Source organism: Sinocyclocheilus grahami, unplaced genomic scaffold (assembly GCF_001515645.1).
Source record: "Sinocyclocheilus grahami isolate Dianchi unplaced genomic scaffold, SAMN03320097.WGS_v1.1 scaffold470.1, whole genome shotgun sequence".
In the NCBI taxonomy this organism is placed as follows: domain Eukaryota; kingdom Metazoa; phylum Chordata; class Actinopteri; order Cypriniformes; family Cyprinidae; genus Sinocyclocheilus; species Sinocyclocheilus grahami.
Genome location: NW_015505649.1, coordinates 269,152 through 290,716, shown reverse-complemented (window position 1 = coordinate 290,716; position 21,565 = coordinate 269,152). Strand labels below are relative to the sequence as shown.

Sequence of the window (21,565 nt, the reverse complement as noted above, 5' to 3'; positions counted from 1 at the left end):
TTTTTTAATGGCTACAACAGCAGCTGTGTAATTGGGGAAGAGAGAAAGAGAAAAAAGGCATGGGCTACAGTCAGACTCGGCCGGTAATTCTGAAAAGCTGTTGGACAAGGGCATATGTTTGAGGCCCGTGCAGGGTTCCCCTGAGCTTGTTTGGTACCAAACTCAATTTGGTACTCGCAAGGCGGCTTTATATACGCATGAGTGCGCTTTGGACGTGACTGCGCACCGCCTCTGGAGCGTGCGAGTACCGAATGGCTAAAAAGATGTGCAAATAAATAATACATTTTTGTGACGATGCAACAATGAGCCGATTAGGCAAGTGACAATTCTGTCAACTGTACCGAAATGCGAGCAAAAGTCTTGTATCGCGGTGTGCAGCAGCTCTTGTAGTGCAGACGAGCTGTGCCGATGTGAAGCCGTTTTAAGAGAAAGTCAAAGAGAGAAGACGCGGTACAGCTGAATCACTCACGCTCTTTTCAAATGACTGATTTGATCTGATATTCTGTGTGGATTTATTTACTCATCACACATACATGCTATAGGCTATTGAATAAATGTGTGAATATCCATCATTTTAAAGTCGAAAGCTGCATGAATGAGTAAAACTCTATGCGATGTAGCCTATGCGCAATCCCGCACCGAAATTCAGGACCTGATTAAACATAATTCTATTATACAGAGATTTGTGAAATAGATTTCCATGACTTTTCCAGAACTGGGTTTATTTATTTTTCCAAAACTTTTCCAGGCCTGGAAATTCCATGACTTTTCCGGGTTTTTCATGACCGTACGACCCCTGTTATTAACCCCTCTGTGAATTCCATTACAGAAACTGACTGCAGGGTCTGATGCTAAATTAGGAAACGTTCTTGAGACAGCAATCACTACCTAAGGACTCCCTCCATTTCCGTTCTAGACATGCACAAGGAGATGAGAAAGACAGCAAAACCATCCAATGAAAGATGGATTCAATAATAAAAACGACAAGATTGCAAAGATCCTAAAGATAATGAATTTCAGAGAAAGCTTTAGCAATAACACTAATATGTCAGTTTTTGGCTATTTTTAAATTGATTGCCACATCAGCTTCACTGGCTATTACATGGCAGATACATTCAACAATATCATAAATACAATATAATAAAAAAACACATTTGATAAAAATTCAACTTGAAAAAATTAAAGTTTTGGCACATACTATTGTATAAAAGTTTCTTTAAAAGTACTTATGATAAAAATTTTACGTTTTTCTGTGTCCATCTTACAAAATAAGTCCTTAAAAGTTACCAGTATGTCGGTAACGTCCTGTCCCGGTATACAGCAGCGTGCGTTACGTTTAGAACACAGAGTGATGTCTGAGATATGCATGCTGGTCTGTTTTCATGAAATATTCATCACGCTTCTCGGTTTACATTGTTTTGCATGGCATTATTTGCCTGAAGGATACAGAAGTGTGGGGCTGGGGGGCTGTCACTGCATATCCCGTATGAGGAGAGAGATACAGAGAGAGATAGAAAAACAGACTACTGAGTTCAGAGAGCATGGCTCAAAACTCTGCATCATAATCTGCCACATCTGCCTTCTACAGTGCGCAACCTCTCCAACATCACACTGCTCACGTGTATAAGATAGCAAACGGTATCTGAACGGAGAAGGAGGCAACTGAGTGTGAAAAAAGCAAATAAGTAAAGCTGGATATGAAATCTGTGACAGAAGAGCAGCGCTGCAGAACGACAGCACGAGAAGAGACAGAAAAAACTGGGTGGCTGTAGACTAATTTAAACCGCGCCGAACAGCCCATCCAAGCTCTCTCTCGCTCTGGCTGACACTGCATGTGCGACTGCAGGAGCGAGAAGTCCTTGGCATGTAACAAGCTGTTAATGAAATAAGAGGAAGATGTTCTGTAATGATTTATTCAGCCCAGATCACGCCTGTCAATGACATCAGCTGCTAGGGCTGGGCGGTGTACTGAATATTTATGACATTTTGGTGATGATTTCATTCACAGATTTAGGAAGTTAGATTCAGTTACTCTGATCAGTTCTCTCTTGTTGGTTTTGATTCAGCAATTAATTTGCATCATCACTCACACAGTAGGTGTTCACAGATTGATTTTACTTTTTAAAAAATTTATAAAAAATAATAATTAAAGTCTCCATGAGTCACAAAGCAAATTAATTGCTGAAAAAGTATAGTTTGCCACTGTTCAAATGTTTGGGGTCAGTAAGACTCTATTTATTTGTTTGTTTGTTCATTTAAAAATATATATATAAAGTGACAGAAAAGACATTTATAATATTTCAAAAGATTTCTATTTCAAATAAATGCTGTTCTTTTGAACTTTCTGTTCAAAACCCATCACAGTTTTCCCAAAAACATCAACTTTCAACATTGATGATAATCATAAATTTTGAGCAGCAAATCAGCATATTAGAATGATTTCTGAAAGATCATGTGACACTGAAGACTGGAGTAATGCTGCTGAAAATTCAGCTTTGAAACAAGAACATAGTAAAATAGAAAACCGTCATTTTAAATCGAAATAATGTTTTACAATATTACTGTTTTTACTGTATTTTTGATCAAATAAATGCAACCTTGGTGAGCAGAAGAGGCTTTCAAAAACAATAAAAGATCAAAACACATAACATTAACACTTCTTCAGCAGTTATAATTATTATAATTATGCATTGTAAATGTATTGCTAGTCATGAAATAGCATATGAAGTATACATCAGTAAAGTATATGATTAGTATCAAATAGTAATGTGAAGACAGTTTATATATCCTCTGATGGGGGGGGGGGACCACTTTATCTCCAGATCCTCCATTCGCAAATAGATGGATGAGTTTCGATTCAAAGCAAAAGACATATATTATGACACTGTTTTTTAAGCTGTATTGACCAGCCATAGTAGCTGCTGGTTATTCTGCCAATCAAACACAGAGAAAACAAACCGTGACTGTCAATAATACTGGAAATATAGTTACAGTAAGAGCAGACTTTTGAGTCTGCAAGCAAGTAAATCAAGATGTGCCGAGAGCTGCCCATCTGGGGGTCTGTGGCCCATGCATGACCCCTAACAGCTCTCCAGGCGCAGAATGCATATACAGTATATCTCTGATTGATGTTTCTTCTGTCCATGTTAGACTTTTTTTTGTTACGCACCAACGCACCAAGAGGAAATCACCATCCATGACAGACAACCCTCTACGCACACCTTGGCAATATAATTGCCATTATTTTTTTTTTTTTTTTTGTTTACTCGCCAGACTGATATACTATTTTACACACACACACACGTTTACTTAGCTATCTAATTGGGGACATTACATAGACTTCGATTGTTTTTATATACAGATAGTTATACACTTTGTAACCTAAGCCCACCCCTACCCCTCACAGAAAACTTTCTACATTTTTACAATTTCAAAAGTAAAAAAAAAACTTTGTTTACTTTATTTTTATAACAGTTTTACAAATGAGGACATCCACAAATTGAGGTTTTTGCCGATTTTGTCAGGTTTTGCTCACTTTTGGGTACAAATTTGTCCCCAATATATGGTTAAGTAGGTATACACACACATATATGATTCCACCCAATCATCTTATCTTTGTAAACCCAATCAGCTTATCTTTGTAAAATGGAACAGCACTCTTAACTTCAGCCAATCAAGCATTATATTATGATAATTAAGCACTATTTAATGATAGAACTAGTGATTAGAACTAAAACTTGGTAACCATGAATGAATGCATATTTGTCATTTTAACTGAACTTAGGACTGGTGGTGGTGTTTAAGATATTGTTGGTCATAGGTAATAGTAATTATTATTAAAATATACTACTACTACTACTACTATTATCTGCTGGGTTCATGAATATTAACCACGTTGTCAGCGTTTGCTCAAACTGATTTGCTGAAATCAAAACATGGACGGTAATAGATGAGCGCCAGCCAACGAGAGCTGTTTGTGCATTAGCTCCGCCCACTGCCGAGAAACCGGCATATTTTCTGCTTGTTCTTAAAAGCTGAATAATTCTAAATGAACTCTGTTATTTTGACAGGAAAATACAACAAATAATATGGTTTACATGTAGCGCGTCGATTCAACGTGGTATGCAAGACTCTCGCTCTCTCTCTTTGCATGTGTGAGAAACACAGCGCTATCAGTAAAGCGACGGCGAGTCGTGCGCCTTCACACTAGTTTACGGTGCGTCAAATACAGGTGCGCTGTGTGCTACATACTGCACATCCATTGAATACATGACATGATCCATTGAGCGCATCCAAATAGTACAGATCGCTTGACGGAGAGCGAAACTCTCAAGCACTCAGTCAGCGTGTTTATCAAGTGAAAATCTGTGTTGAACGCCTCTCACACACATACTGGCGTGCAAAATCTAAGAATTTATTAGCCAATGGCTAATGTTAGACATTATTTAGTCGCATGTGCGAGTGATTTACTTGCAATGTAGAGGGTTGACAGAGCAGGGGTGCATAAAAACTAACCGTGTGGACAAGGGCTATATATTATGGAAAAAGCAGGGAGAAGTCAATAAATGAAAGAACATCCAGTTCTGCTGAGTAAGAATGAAAGGTAGGTGAAGCTAAATTCAGTCTGAAGATCTGAATCCCAAAAAAGACACAAAAAAATTGATTAGGAGAGGCAGACAAAAAGGAATTGGGTTGCTTTCTGGCTCTGACACTGTTCTCTTGCTGCAGATGGAAATGCTTCAATAGAGCTGCTGATGAGATTTAAATGAGTATTACTGTTCCTGCTCCTGATGGCCACAGAGGAGAAAGACAGATGCAGATCACATACTCAGCGCAGCAGCAGGAGAACTTGCACAACACTCTCTTATCTTTAAAAGAGAGAGAGAGAGATGAAGTGGAAGATGAGGAGCGATAGATAGAGACTTTCTAGCATGCAGAATCTCAAGTAATTCTTCTGAGTTGGGGACTCGCAGGCAGTCAGCGGCCTCTGACACCGAATGAGACTCATGCATGTATGGATGTGTAGAGGCAATGGATTTGATGAATGTTTCTCTATCTGTAACCCAAGACAAGTGATTCACTAATGTGTTTACATAGGAATTTTAAATGTCTCACAGCATCCAGAGGCTTCACATCAGGTGTGGCGTGATGAAACTGCTCATTCTTTGGTTCTCAATCACATTACCATTACAATGTACCACTGTGGTTTAGACACAATGTGTTCCTGCCTCCCCATCTGGCCTCCGGTCTTGGTTTGGGAGGACCATTGTGTGCTTATAAACAAGACAAGACAAACTGTTTGAAGGAGGAACATAATCGCCTCTGCGCTCTTCTACCCACAATGCAACAGGGAAATGTCACTGTGTAAAGAGGAGAAAGTTTCCTTCTTCATTCTGTTTACTGTCTCTCTTACAAGTTCACACAAAGACTCAGAGCACATCAGGGACAAAAACCTCTGACATTCGTGGATACATTAAATAAAGCAATTCTTTGTGTTTTCCCTCACGAGGATGTTGCACAAGTTACTGTGAACTTTGTCAGAAGTTATGCCAAGTATTATTGATGTTGGTTTCTCATAGCAGAAGCTGAATGTTGTGCCTGTTCTGTCCTGTTGTTTTATTAATTGTTTAAAATTTACTAAAAGATGTATTAAAAGATTATTAATATCAGCATTCCCCATTAACTATGTAGACTGTGGCATCCTGACATGGCTTAGTGCACTTATCAAAACGCAAAAGGGTGTGATTTAATTACTAAAAGTATAGACTGTTGCAATGCATGTTTCAGAGCGAAAGGCAGCACTGTGTTCATTTACACACGAGCAGCTCAAGATTCTGTGTGTTCAGCATCTCAGAGCGGCTCAGTTCAAAGTTAATGCAGCAAAAAATCTCTGCATGTACATTTAAGTACATGTAACACCCAATGGTCTTGTGGACTTCCTAATAACACTCTGAGCCCTATTTTAACGATCTAAGCGCATGGTTTAAAGGGCAAGGCGCAGGTGCACTTAGGCCGTGTCCTAGTTTAACGACGGGAAAAACGGTCGGCGCGCCCGGTGCATGATCTAAAAGGGTTGTCCCTATTCTCTTCATGATTAATGGGTGTGTTTTGGGTATAACGTGCAATAAACCAATCAGAGTCTTATCTCCTATTCCCTTTAAGAGCAAGTTGCGCTCATGCCATGGCGGATTCGCTATTTACACACTTTTTCAGTCTTTGCAAGAGCAAAGACTGAACACGTCTCCAGAGAGGAAACGGAGCTGCTTGTGCGCGAGCAAATAGGTAGCCTAATTCTGATACATGCAATGACTATCCATTATGACATGTAGGCATTTTTATATTTATGTAGCCTACACAATAATAATCTTTACACTGTAATCCTTTAATTTTTTACATTTGGCATGTTTGTGTACTGCTGCGTGTCCCTGTGTGTGCAATAAGCAGAGTCTACGTGCGCTGTGGACCCGCCTATAGGCGCATGTTACTAACGCACTCTTTAAATAACAAAAAAATACTGACTTTAAACCAGGTTTTAGTTGGCCAATGGCGTAGTTTATTTCAGTTGCCTCAAAATATCAACGCACCAACATTGCATCTGAACACACCTCGTTTTCAGACCAGCACGCCCATGGGCGAACAAATGGGCGAAAATGCATTTGCTATCTAAACAACGTGGTGCAGGACGTGAAAATGATAACTGCGTCGGGCTGAAACTAGCAAAAAACACTTGCGTCGTGCCTAGCGCCGCATTGCGCCGGGTGTGTGATAGGGCCCTCTGGACCACAGGATGGCTAGTCCAGATCAAGTGTATCAATTTGAGAAAGACCATGTCTGTTTGTTTGCTCCCAACATCCCACCCTGTCCTGCTGCCTCCATCTGGCAGATCTTTCGCTGCTGAACTTCTTTTCAGGTATGAAAAATGTTTCAATTATTCTTGTAAACCAGTCGCTTTTAAACTGAGAGCAGACACCATATTTATACCATCCTGTTTAATTAGGCTCGGTTTAGAGATCAATTCATTCTGAGGGTCTCCAGAGCCAAATAGAGAGATGGAGAATGAGCATAAAGAAACAAACTGAGCAGATTTATTAAGAAAAAGTCACAGTTTTGAGGCACTGGAGTTTGTTGGACCTTCTAAGGGAGGGGGAGAACGACCATGTGGGTAAACATGTCAAAGCCTTGAGGAGTCAGCACTTTATCTCCAGGTCCTCCATTCGCAAATAGATGGATGAGTTGCTAAAGCGGTGTTTAACATCTGGTCAGAAACCCACTTCTCCTCTTATGAGAAAAAATGAAGGAAGAATATCACTCCCATGATGCTCTTGAAAACAAATAACAGCAGGCTGGAGGCAGAAGGGGATTTGGAGGTTGAATGCAAAAGGACAGCCGGCACTAGAGAGGGGTGTGAATGACTACAAGAGATGCTGAAAGAAATTAGAAACAAATTCCAAAACACAGGATGCATGAAATGAAACAAGACGAAACACAAATTTCCACACAACGAACAAGATGACAGACTAAACATCCCGGAAAATGATTCTGTCCCCTACAGGAAATGTAAATTAAACTTAATTGCACATATGAAAGAAGAGTCCAGACCGAGTCCAGATGAACGTTTTCTCGCAGCAAGAAAACAAACAAAGGCACATTGAGCCAATCTCATTTCCTCTGGCATGTCATGTCGAATCTCTCGTGCCAGCCCATCTTTCTCTCAGTGCTTCATTGATCCCATCCACGCTGAGCTGAAGTTGACAGTCACCACAGCTGTGAAGCATCTGAGTCGCTTAACACCAGCCAATGGGTGACCCTGCAATATTCGCAGCTGGAATAAATGAGAATCAATAATAGTAATGACAACACCAGCAGGGCTGACTGAGGTCTCATCCCTCCCGCTAAAGACTGCATTAGTAAAGCAGCGGAATGTGTCTTGTTGTGCACTCTAAGGCTTTTCAACACAACGGATGCCAGAAGTTCTGTTGTATCGCATGAATGAACACAAATCACACTCATACAGTCTTGGATTTAGCACCTCCTGGTGTGGCGAGCTGTGTTTTGAGCTCAACACATGCCATTGATGCTGCCAAATTAGTTGGATCAATGCCGCAGCACAGATAACAACATCTCTGGTGTTCTGGTGATGAAACTGATTCACGATGACAGTCGGTGTAGTGTGGCCTGTGCATGCTGCTGTGTACACATCAGGGGTTGGAGAGAAGCCGCATATTCTCAAGCTCACCATATCAAAGGCAAAGTCGGCAGGACGGGTCTCTCTGTCGGGATGCTGCCTGAGGGACGCCTACAGGAACTGGAGCCAACAGAGAAGGTCTCAGAAAACCTGTACTATGGACTCATGCCATCCAGGACTTTTAAGTGGAGAGGAGGTAGACCAAAGGCTCAAGGTGAGAGCATGGCTACAGAACTCAAGGTTAGAATGGAGACAGCATGACGGACCAAAGTTATGAATGATGAAAGCAAGGTGAAGTTTAGTCTCTGCCTGAGAGGATGAGTTTCTGGACAGCCCACATTCAGTTCTCTGGCTTTCTGTACATCGCATACAAAAATGGCAACAGTTTCTCTAGCTGGCAAGTTGTAATCTGTTAACAGAATACAATGAATCTGTGATTAATCATTTCACAACCATCTTTAGAAATTAGAATGATATGGTATGTATATGCATGCACACACATATAAATTAATCATTTTATTGAGCAAGGACGCATTAAACTGATACAAAGAAACTTGCGATGTTACAAAATATTTCTTTTTCAAATAAAAGCTGTACTTTGTAACTTGCTTTTCAAAGAATCCTGAAAAAGTATCACTATTTCCACAAAAAAAAATCCCTGAAAATGTAGCTTTGCCATCACATGCATAAGCGACTACTTTCTAAACAAACAAACAAATGTATATATATAATATTATATATCGATATTAAAAGTATGTCTTAATCTTATTAAAGATTAATTAAGTTTATTCAAATTAAAATTTAGTACTTTCGAAGGACCAAACTTTTTACATATTACACAAATTTTTGCTCATATTTTTGTGCACGAGTCCTCCTCACAATACAGTCTTCCCTACAACACCATGTAAAAACAAGGCAAATCATGTCGGTCAATCAATTTATTAATTGACTGATTCTTGGCCAGTATATGCCTCAAAGAGACTTTATGCCAACAGTCAAAAATACGGCAAAAGTTCAAAATCTGGGCTTGTAAGAGGGTTATAGGTTTAAATCCCAGGGATTGAGCCATGAACCTTGAGCAGGCACCTAATCAAAGTTTACGCCTGAAGAACTGTGCAAAGTGTATTACACGCCACTTTAAATAAGAACAACAAATTAGCAAGAAATTGGTCTTCATGAACTCTCTCGCATTAAACTAAGTGAAAGTTGGGGAAGCTTGTTTAGATACTTGCATCACAACTTCTCAAAACCTGTAACAACTGCCTCCTCCAAAACAACACCTCCTGTGTGGAAGGCGTAATTCAGGCTTTCAGATCCTAAAGGTCTGAGGAGACATTAAACTTCCCTTCCACTGAGCGAGAAGTCTAGCGCTACAAAAGGCCAGAAGCCTTTCAAGACTCTGGCAGCTGAAGCCGCCGCTGCTCCACAGCCAAGTGCTAAAGCATGGAGAAGAAACACATGTAGCTCCTTACTGGAAACAGAGCTGTTAAAGATCCTCAAAGTTTCCGAGTCCTGGTTTTACTCGGCTGCACCTGCTTTCAATGTTCTAATGTGGTGTTCCTTCACAGCCATCTTCCTTTTTACAATACAGATGTTATTAATACCAGCTGCGGCAGTGCTTCCTAAATGATTTATTCAAAAGCAGAAATGCTTCCATTAAGTCCATTCAAACAGCAGAGGCCAGGGAATGGAAGAGCCTCTTCATGCTGGTCTGCAGGGCACAGGGCGAGCCATTAATCTTCTGAAAGCTTATAAAAACAACTTAACTGAGAGATCAGGCCCTGTCTGTCTGTCTGAGAGAAAGAGAGGGGGGCAAATGTACGTCACAGAGCATCAAAGTCACTGACCTGACAAATTTATCTAGACTTTTCCGGCTTTTTTTCTTTTTTCTCCGACATAGCAAAAATGGGAAAACATCCCACTGAGGCACCCGAATTCTGCACTGATGGGATTCAATGTCAAAATGTAATAATGCTACACACTGACCTTAGATTTGCATCTTTCAGATTACTTTTTTTCATAATCAGATTACTCTTTTCAAGTAACTAGTAAAGTAATGCATTACTTTTTTAATTCATGGGAAAATCTCTGAGTTACTTTTTCAAGTAAGTAAAGCCAGTTACTTGTTTTCCCATGTATTGACTGATAGCTCTCCTGTCCACATGTTGAGAGAAATCAGGAGTGAGTGCAGACGTGTTGTGTGCGCTGTGTGAACATGATGCTCCTGTAGTTCTAGACTAACATGCATTTACTCATCTAACAAAAAACAGATTCAGTATTCCTCAAAATGAATAAAACATTTGAAATGCCAAAGACAAGTTTTTACGGCTTTTCGTGTTTTCATTGTTATACAATCAGGGGCGCTATTACGCATCTTCTGAACGAGTACAAAACCTCCCGAACAAAAACACAGGTGAACAGGACGGAGAAAGGAGCAATCTCTTATGTAAACAGATGCATGTGAAAAATAATGCGATCATCGGCAATGGCAGCATATAAATGAAACCTGCATAATGTTACAGAGTACAATGTTGATCCAGGAAGTGGTATATGTCTGTGCAAGCTTTGGAGGTGTTGATGAGGGCGAGCCATTAATCTTCTGAAAGCTTATAAAAACAACTTAACTGAGAGATCAGGCCCTGTCTGTCTGTCTGAGAGAAAGAGAGGGGGGCAAATGTACGTCACAGAGCATCAAAGTCACTGACCTGACAAATTTATCTAGACTTTTCCGGCTTTTTTTCTTTTTTCTCCGACATAGCAAAAATGGGAAAACATCCCACTGAGGCACCCGAATTCTGCACTGATGGGATTCAATGTCAAAATGTAATAATGCTACACACTGACCTTAGATTTGCATCTTTCAGATTACTTTTTTTCATAATCAGATTACTCTTTTCAAGTAACTAGTAAAGTAATGCATTACTTTTTTAATTCATGGGAAAATCTCTGAGTTACTTTTTCAAGTAAGTAAAGCCAGTTACTTGTTTTCCCATGTATTGACTGATAGCTCTCCTGTCCACATGTTGAGAGAAATCAGGAGTGAGTGCAGACGTGTTGTGTGCGCTGTGTGAACATGATGCTCCTGTAGTTCTAGACTAACATGCATTTACTCATCTAACAAAAAACAGATTCAGTATTCCTCAAAATGAATAAAACATTTGAAATGCCAAAGACAAGTTTTTACGGCTTTTCGTGTTTTCATTGTTATACAATCAGGGGCGCTATTACGCATCTTCTGAACGAGTACAAAACCTCCCGAACAAAAACACAGGTGAACAGGACGGAGAAAGGAGCAATCTCTTATGTAAACAGATGCATGTGAAAAATAATGCGATCATCGGCAATGGCAGCATATAAATGAAACCTGCATAATGTTACAGAGTACAATGTTGATCCAGGAAGTGGTATACGTCTGTGCAAGCTTTGGAGGTGTTGATGCAAGCAATTTACTGGATTTATGCGTTGATAATCATACTGAATATTATCCAGATGTAGTTTTTGATAAAAATGTGATTCTCACCTTTTTGCTCAAAATTATGCATTTTTTATTTAACCTACCTATATTCAAGTGTTGATAAAAAAATAATTCTTTAAGCTAGAATAACACAGATTTTTTTGTTAAAAAGTAGGGGCTCTGATCTTTATTTTGGTAAATTGCATATTCAAATATTCATACAGCAAAATATACTGGAGGCCATCAAATTTGAGTGAAAATCATCAAAATCGCTGGTGGTGGCTGGCAACTTTTTTTCAAAAATGCTGGCGGGGAAAGAGTTAAATGTGAACACAAAATATTAACTAGTGTCTTTGTTGATGACCTTCAATGATCCAATTCAACCATACTAACAAGCAAAAATTACTTTAGATAAACAGAACATTTGTTTTGTTTTTTCTTCTATCTTTTATTTTCTTTTTGGTTATTGAGAAGAAAGTCTTCTCTTGCGTCATATTCTTCATGCAATCCTGAATGTTTGTTTGAGCTTGAACATTTCCTTCAGCCTGAGGCTTATTCATTTCACTTTTGGCGTGAAAGGGCTTTTACATTTGCCAAAAACTGAATATTTATATTAAAAACAAACAAGCAACCCTAATGACAGATGAGTAAGTAATGCAACGGTAAAGTAACACATTACTTTCCATAAAAACGTAAATGTAAAAAAAAAATGTAAAAACTTAACACAATTACTTTTTTAGGGGGTACCGCAACATTGTAATGCATTACTATTAAAAGTAACTTTCCCCAACACTGCTTGGATATTGAGAACTAAAGCCCTAGAAAAATCTCTGCAGGAACAACCAATCTGAGCCTTGGGAGTATGTACTTGAATAGCTGCCCTGGGGAAGAAGGCACTTAGTTGCAGTCCATACAGAGGTCACATTGTGCTGCTTAGCCAACAATGCACTAATATAATTGTACAAGGGTTACATTCTTGAGGCACTGAAGCGGTCAGATTCACACCGGGCAGCATCGTGCTGGCCAGCAGATGTTGTGAAATAAATAATGGTGGGTAGGGAGTTCTGTAATTTCTCAAGGTCGACTGCCAGCCCGTCCTTGCCTCCCTATTGTTGCACTGAATGTGGGCAGCTCAGAGAACCAGATCCAAAATTAGCTTTAAGCAAGCACTATTCTACTTATGCCCCTGAGAGTGGTGATGATAACTTGTCACAAGGGCTACAAGCGACACTCAGGAAGGTGTGGCACTGGAATGTAGATCAGAAGTGTGCGATGAATAGATTGTGAGGCTATTTCTAGCCGAATATCTAACGTATTAGCAAATATATACGTTAACCACGTGAGATCGACTGCAATGTTGGCCAGATGAATAAACAAGGTGCCTGACTGACCGGCTCACAGAAATGTCATCAGTCGTGTGAGGAATTATTCTGTGTCTATTAGAGCTGGATCAATACCAGAAGTTTGGCTTTGGTACGATATCAATCTCTGATACTGCAGTGTCCTGACTAAATCAATACCTTAGGTTACAAACGAAAGGACAAACAGAAGAAAAGGACACAAAAAGGCCCTAGACATTGTGCCTAGCTCAAAACAATCAAAGGTATCAGACTCTTTCAAAACCAAACTAAAAACATGATAAATGAAACAGAACATGAAACTCAAAATACAAAAACAAATAAAATAAGTAAAATGTTTGTGAGTGCAAGAGTAATCACTTTTAAAGCATAAGTTACGACATCTTATGTATAGATTTATCTGCCGGCTTAATGCTTCTAAAAATGAGATTATTGTGTGTCTATCAAATATAAGGGTTAGAACTACACGGTAGTGTTGTCAAAAGACCTGGTATTTCGGTACCAAGTCGGTACTAAAAAAATTAAAACGTTACGGTACCAGGTTTTTTTAAGTGCCGGTGGTACCGAGTACCCGGTCAACCCGGTTCTTGATGCGCTATCCGAAAGCTATCCTCTTCCAGTGTTGCCAAGTCTGCGGTTTTCCCGCAGAATTGGGCTGCTTTAACACTGTTGCCGCGGGTTGTTTTTCATGTCCGCGGGTTGAAAAACGACCCCGTTAACGTGATATTTAGCCCCTGGAATGCGAATCTTACCAGGGGAAATACGCCAGAACATGCGTATTTTATCCTCGGAACGCGATTTTTAACGGGGACCCCCTCGAAACGCGATTGGGCGGGTTTTGTTGTGAAAACCTGGCAACCTCTTCTTAAAAGCAGTGGCGACCTCAAGAGGAGGAAACGCATCAAATTAACAAAACACCCCGATCAAGTTCAAGCAGGTAAGTTTCAATTACATTTTTAATATTTAGAGCTTCTGTTATGTATTCCATATTTTAATTTTGGATTGAAATAAACATCGCCGTTAGCGTATACGTAGTTAATCATTAGCATAAACGCGGCTATCGCTAATATAATGAGTATTAGAATGAATTTTGTTCAAAATTATTTCTTTGTTAACTATTTAATGCTCCTATAACTTTTATTACTGTAAAAAACAGGAGGACATAATGGTATTTACTATTTTTACACACCAGAGGCTTTTAAATGAACTGTGTAACAAGAGATGCGTGTTAGAGAAAGTACAAATGTATGGTTAACAGTGTTTATGTCATATCAATCCGTCAGAAAAAGTTTTTTTTTTAGTTAGTTAGTTGTAATTCTTGGCTGAATATCTCTAGCAGGTTTTAACGAGTTGGTGTTTTTTCAATGTATGCTTCAGATACGAGTCACGACGAGGCGTTCCCCATAGCGACCCCTAGAGGACGCAGTGTCTCGTTCCCTACTCAGGGAACCATGGTTACATAAGTAACCCGAGACGTTTCCATCTATTTGATATACACTTAATATTTGTAATCTTATCTAAATTTATTATAAAAGCTGAGGTTTGTTATTTCCTGAAAAGTTATATTTTAGCTGGTGTCAATGATCTAATGTTGCATTTGGTCAGACTCAGCCCATTGCTTTACTGAAGTATATTATATTGTTCTTTTACAGCTGCAGACTGAGGAAGATCCTGAAACACACCAGCAACCCCTAAAACAGACAACAGTTTACAGATGTTTTTCAGTGGCAGCAGAACTAGGACTAAACTTTTGGGTGAAACTTGTTTACTTTTTTCATACTTGTATTACTTGTGGAAAAACCTGAAACAATTTAAAATAAGTATAAAGAATGGCATTGGTTTTGTACATTTAATTTTTGTTTAACGTTATTAATAAAATGTTGTTCAATTAGCATGTTTTTGTGTTTTGCTTTGGTACCGAGAACCGTAGATTTTCACTGGTATTGGTACCGAATAATGAAATTTTGGTACCGTAACAACACTACTACATGGTATCAGTCAAAGCTGTGGAGACATTGGTATTGCTGTATTTTGTAACTCTTTATAGTGTGTGGTAGATGCTATGGGTTGTATATGTTGTCCTATTGTCTTTTTGTTTTGTTTTTTTATTTTAGACCTTGAGTCTGTAATAAAAGTTTGAAAGTATATACTTTATATAAAATAGAAAGTCTTAGGGGCTGTTCACTGCACTGCTTTTCCATTGTTTTTCAGTGCTACACGGACACATTTGACTGTTGCGCTCATGTCTTGTGACTTTTGCAGCATCTCATGCATGATACTGCATTTAAAAAATGCAGCACTCAAGTTAAAAGTTCAGCTTTTAAGAAAGCCTGGCATTTTTTCATTACATTATAATGCTTCCAATGCAAAAAACGTGTTCTGTGTGAACAGCCCCTTACAATCCCAAAGCTAAATCATACAGTATTAACATACTATTCCACAACAAAGTACTTTATGCATTTGTTCTGCAGGTGTTCTGTGGTTTATATGAAGTGACAAATGAATTTCTAATCGGGTTTGTACACTGCAAAGCTAAACTGCACCTTATCTCTGCAAGCAAGTTCAGGCTTATTTTTAAGTCTAGAGTTTATATAGTCCTGGAAAATGGTGATACTGTGGCAATTTACGTCTGGTAGTGCAATATATATATATATATATATATATATATATATATATTAGTACAGTAGATATGCAGAAAACTAAAACAGTGAGCTTAAATCCAAACATACCACACATATTAAAATAAAAAGAGAAAGATATGATTAGAGAACACTTTGTTGAACCAGAAGGCCAGTTTCTGCAGCAGTGGTTACTGCATTTCTGTCCTTGCCACTGACCTCTGAAGGTGAAAACAGTTCCCTCATAGAAGTGTGAATCACGGCCGAGATATGAACTCATCAATTAAAGGTGGTGGAGGCATGCGCGGTGTGTAAACATTGATGTAAACGTGCTTTTAGCAGAGCGTGTTCAGCACAGCAGTCTCTTTATTGGGTGTTTGGTGAGCGGCGAAGCTCAAAGGCCGCTCTCGTCAATAGCGTACAGTGTGTGTTTCCTACACCTGCCCCTGGAGCACACATGAAAGACTGCTCCGGGGGGCGGAGGGACGACTTTAAAAACTTGCATGAACACACAAATAAACACAAACATGGGCTAGCAGCACAGATGGATCTCTATGTGTGGATGCACAGAGGAGCCCATAGAGGCTGCAAATACTGACGTCCGACTGCTAATCTGCTCCAGTTAATTACATTTCCAAAAGTTCCAGCGCTCATTACGGGTTAAGCACAACTTCTCTGTCTGATGACAGCCCAACGCACTGTGGCTTTTTGTTGGTATGGTGTACAGTTCATAAAAAAGTTTAGACATTAGACTAACCATGAATAACCATCTGTGCTCTGCTGAGCTTCAATCAAACATGTAAACACCAGCAGATGAAGAACTAAAAACATGCCACTCTATGATGCACCTTATTCGCATTAGAAAGCATGACAAGTGTCCAGTGTCAAGCAGGCACATTTTCCTGTCAACACTGCAAATGAAATGTTGCACAAAGCGGAAATCACTAACAATGATAACATATTTAATATATTGATATTTAATAGGTAATTAGACGGGCAAAACATTAGACACAAGATCCTGGCAAAAAGTGGAGAGTATTTTGCAATAATGATTACTCCTACGTATTACAAGACTACATTTAAAACATTAATTTATTTCAATGTTTTAAAATGTAATTTACTCCTGTGATCAAAGCTGAATTGTCAGCATCATTACTGCAGTCTTCAGTGTCACACGATCCTTCAGAAATCTAATATTTCTATCTAACAGGCTGCTCATATTTTTGTGGAAAGCTTTATACATTCCTTGACGGATAGAATGAACACTATTTACCTAAAATAGAAAAAAAATCTGAATAAAGTATTCGTGAGAGTTTTTACAGAACTGTGATATGAAGTTTCGAATCAACAATATTTCATTGTAGGCGGCAATACATTTTACAACATGATAAAAACAAACAAACGGTTGCCCTTACAGCGCAGTGTTCTAATCAGTTTTACAGTGTGTCGAACCTGCACCGGTTGCTATGCGAGCTGTTGTTTTTCTCAATGGCAGTCTAATAGCTGAGCTTGAGCGTCTCAGCTGGAAGACTTGTCATCTTTAGATTTCAAAACCCAGCGGGTGTCTGCAGGGGGCCCGGAGCGAAACCATCCACCATCAGACTCGCGGCACACAGACTGGACCGTAGTATTAGTAATTTCCCCTCCTCAACACACACTCATGCTCAAGAGAACAGGACATTCACAAGGAGAAAGAAAAACAGACAGAGACGGAGAGATTTCTTGCGTCATGAACAGATATACACATACAGTACTGCTCAAAGGTTTGGAAGTCTCTCGCCAATGCAGCCTTTATTTGATGAAAAACATGTTTAGTAAAAACAATCATATTGTGAAATGTTATTACAATTTAAAATAACTGTTTTCTATTTGAATATTTTAAAATGTAGGCATGGGAAAGATTTTATTTTAAATAAAATTAAAGATACAGTAAAACAGTCTAATTTGATTTGCTGCTCAAGAAACATTTCATATTATCACCAATGCTGAAAACAGTTCAGCTGCTTAATGTGCAAACCTTGTTACCCTACCATTCAAACGTTTTGGGTAAGTACAGTTATATATATATATATATATATAAAAACTTTAATTCAGCAAGATACATTAAATTGATAATATTACATTAATAATGTTACAATATATTTCATATATATTGTATATATATATTTTCATAAAAAATACAGAATAAAAATAGTTTCCACAATCCAAAATCATTATCATTACACAGATAATAATCATTATTAATAATTAAGCACCAATAATTGACGATAACAGAGCATATTATACTGATTTCTGAAGATCATGTGACACTGAAGACTGGAGTAATGATGCTGAAAATACAGCTTTGATCACAGGAATAAATTACATTTGAAAATAAATTAAACTAGAAAAGAGTTATCTTTAATTGAAATAATAATAAACAATAACACTGTTTTACCATATTTGTTATTTAAAAAACATTAAAATCTTTTCTTGAATGTAATTTTAAATGTTAAATATCAAACAATATAAAATGTATTTAATAGGTAAATATTACATCAAAACAAATAAATACAGTCTTATTGAGCATAAGAGACTCTAAAACACTAAAAAATATTAATTATTTCAAATGTTTGATCAGTAGTATTCAAATAATGAAACAACAGTTCAAATGCAGCAAGAATGCTGTCTAGGTAGGTAGTTCACTAGATGTCGAGGTTTATGTGCCAAGGTTGGCTGGTGAATTGGATGCGTGTCTTCGGCCATGTGAGCGCACACACAGGTTCACCCCTGAGGCTGTGCCCAGAGCTTACATGTACCTGACAAACGCACCTGCCTCCACAGCCTGAGCCCGCAGCGTACAGCACGAGCACCGACACAATCCATGCAGAAACACCATTCAATTAAACATCTCCATCTCAAACTGCAGACGACTTACTTTCCTAAATCAGCCCCTTACTTTCCTAAATGAAGGTCAATGTTATGCAGATCGCCAAAAGACAACTGCTCCAGCGGGGTCCAGTAAAAGTTAATGTATTCCCATCAGAAAATGTGACATTTGCTTACTAAAAAAAAATGTCGTCCCTCTGGCCCTTTTCAGCTGGATAATACTCAATCTTCAGACTATGCCAGACTAGTCACTGTAATTTACTGGTCAGAGAGACGCATGCTGTCTTTACACCACAAAGGCAGCAGGCGAGCCACATCTGAAGTGGCATATACTGTATATCATGAAAAGCTGTGTTCACATCAACTGCTTAATGGGGCACAGAGGTAACAGGAATCACAGTTCTGTATGTATTAGACACTCAAATGTGTTTTGTGGCTTTACCTTTTGTAGTCTTAAATGTATAGTTTACCCCAAAATTAAAGAATTTTAATTTTAATTAAAACATTTTACTGTGAATTTACTCACCCTCAGTCAATCCAAGATGTACATTTGGTGAATTTTTTTCTTCAGTAAAAACATATATATATATATTTTTTTGCTGAAACTGTGTTCTATGGTGATTCATAAAATGCAAGTCCATGGCAACCGTTACTTTAAGAGTCAAAAAAAGCATATACAAGCAACACAAAATTACCTCACACCAAAAAAAAAAATAAAAACATAAAATAAATAAATAAATAAAATAACCATGGCTCCTGAGGATTCATAAGACCTTAATATATCCTCAGGAGCCATGGGTATTAATTTTGTGTTGCCTTTATATGCTTTTTTGACTCCCAAAGTGATGGTAGCTATAGACATGCATTTTATGAATAACCAAAAGCCTTGTTGCATTCTTACCTTCGTATGCAGCCTTTTATTTTAGCTTTTGGGCACAGCCATTATAAACTGATTTGTCAACTGAAGTCCCGCCTTAAAAACATTACAACCAATCCTACCTTAGCAACTGTTGCCATGTGCCATTCTCTCAGCCTTTTTCCCTGTAATATAAAGCAATAGAATATCTGTGCGTTTGGATTATTTTAAAATGTATTTTTATGACAAATGTCCAAAAATATGGTAAAGCGATACTTAGTGGCACAAGGTACTTGAGCCCGACCAATATATCGTTTTGCCGATTTTATCGGCCGATATGAGCCTGTCGCAGATATATCGGTATCGGTGAATATGCCGCCGATATGAACACTTTTTTTACAGAACATATAACGCAGATAAAATGCTTGTAAATGGTGTAATTGCGTAGTTTGTCCAGCAGAGCGCGCTCCATTGTTTGCTACTGGCGACCTGGATGAAACGCTTTAAAGCTTAAATGCATGAAATACCATTGAAACTTTGAACGGTCATATCTCCTAATGGTGCGGATCTTGGGGGATCCCTTCAGCTCTAGGAACCCTCTCGAACGCCGAATCGAGTGTACGTCTCGAGGCCCCCTTTTGAATGAGACCACCCCCGTGTTGATAGCCCCCGGGGTCCAGGAGTTACGGGCGGTTAAATTTGTGGTCGGGCACCGACCGATCTGGCGATCCCAGGGGGCTACCGACGCGTGGTGGGTGGTGTTCGAGAGGGCTCCTCGAGCTGAAAGGATCACCCAAATTTTGTGGAGATCCGCCGCTGCGTTCGCGAGATAGTGACACCAGTCAACACTTTCACTTCAGTAAGGAGGTCTCTTGTTCAGGCAGCAGCATTCGAGCGTTGTCTTATTCGACCGTAAGTGCCCTGCGAAGTGGACTTCACATGATATTCTGCCATGATTCCAGTTTCAAGGGAACAAACACGTTACATTCAAAGGGCATTAAAGTGCGTGAGACGTGAATTTAAATTGTATTTATTTACAGAGGTATGTCACACTTCACGCTTCTCTAGTAAGTTTCGTCTGTGTCTGAAGACAGCGCAAATCCGTGAATGAATGTTCCAAAGTGAAATAAACTTCAAAGGAATACATTTGAATGGAATTGAATTGAAATAAAGTTGAATAAACTTCAACTTTACTGTTAAGTGCACTGATGTCAGACTCATTCTGGATAATAAAGTTTATTGTTAAATTGTTAAAAGCCCTGCCTCCATTACATATCTTTGTCACGTCATTATAAGTGTTTGATCACCACATTTGAGTGATCATTGCAAAAAATGTGTTTATGTATATATATTCTGTTTATGTATATACTGTATTCTAGGGATGTAACGATTAACCGAGCCGGTTGAAAATCGGTTGAGATGGTAAACAATTCGCGATTCAATTAGGGGCAGGAGTTTATATGACTGTATGTCTGAGGGGAACTTAATGTCTCTAGAAAAGTTTAGATGGTATTTTTTTCTTTTCATCTTGCCTCTGTATAATGCATATTAAAGTAAATAAGTGCAGCGCTGCTTTGTTTACAGCGGAAACCTAGGAAACGCTTTAAGCGCCACCTGCTGGCAGAGAGTGAATCTGCGTCTCATTTAGCTCGTTAGCGGTTTCTGTTTCATGCAGATATTTTTTATGTATAGTTTCACTAAACCATTCTGTTTTTGCTTAAAATTTCGAAATTATACACTCTAATTTAGATTAAAAACTGCTCATGTTGCATGTATGCAGCATCTTTGTTTGTTTTATTTGTGTCACTTATTTATTTGATTTGGGGTTTGTTTTAAAATTTCAATGTAGTTTTATTTACATTATATTTAAATTTTGTCATTTAGCAGATGCTTTTATCCAAAGCGACTTAAGGACAATAGAAGCAATCAAAACCAACAAAAGAGCAATAATATGCAAGAGCTACATTAGTATATTATTATAGTGTTAAATTTAAATTTCACAAAGAAACGTGCAGTATTTTGTCCAAGCAATAATAAAGGAACACATTTAATGTATAATTTGTCTTAAATCTCATTTTGTAAAAAAATTAAAAATTGTGAATCGAATCGAATCGTGAAATCAAAATCGTGAATTGAATTGAATCGTGAGTTGAGTGAATCGTTACATCCCTACTGTATATTTTATATATGGTACCAGTCAAAACTTTTGACTGGTACTGTACTATA

General features: G+C 38.4%; 1 protein-coding gene and 1 long non-coding RNA gene across 2 annotated transcripts in view; one reads left to right on the top strand and one right to left on the bottom strand.

Moving 5' to 3' along the window:
- Positions 1 to 21,565, bottom strand: part of LOC107553323 (ecto-NOX disulfide-thiol exchanger 2-like) — a 273,927-nt gene that overhangs the window by 148,045 nt on the left and 104,317 nt on the right. The window lies entirely within an intron of this gene.
- On the top strand, positions 3,440 to 14,324 carry LOC107553335 (uncharacterized). Its single transcript, XR_001604962.1, has 3 exons — positions 3,440 to 3,452; positions 7,972 to 7,975; positions 14,232 to 14,324. It is a non-coding gene; the product is annotated as an uncharacterized lncRNA (long non-coding RNA).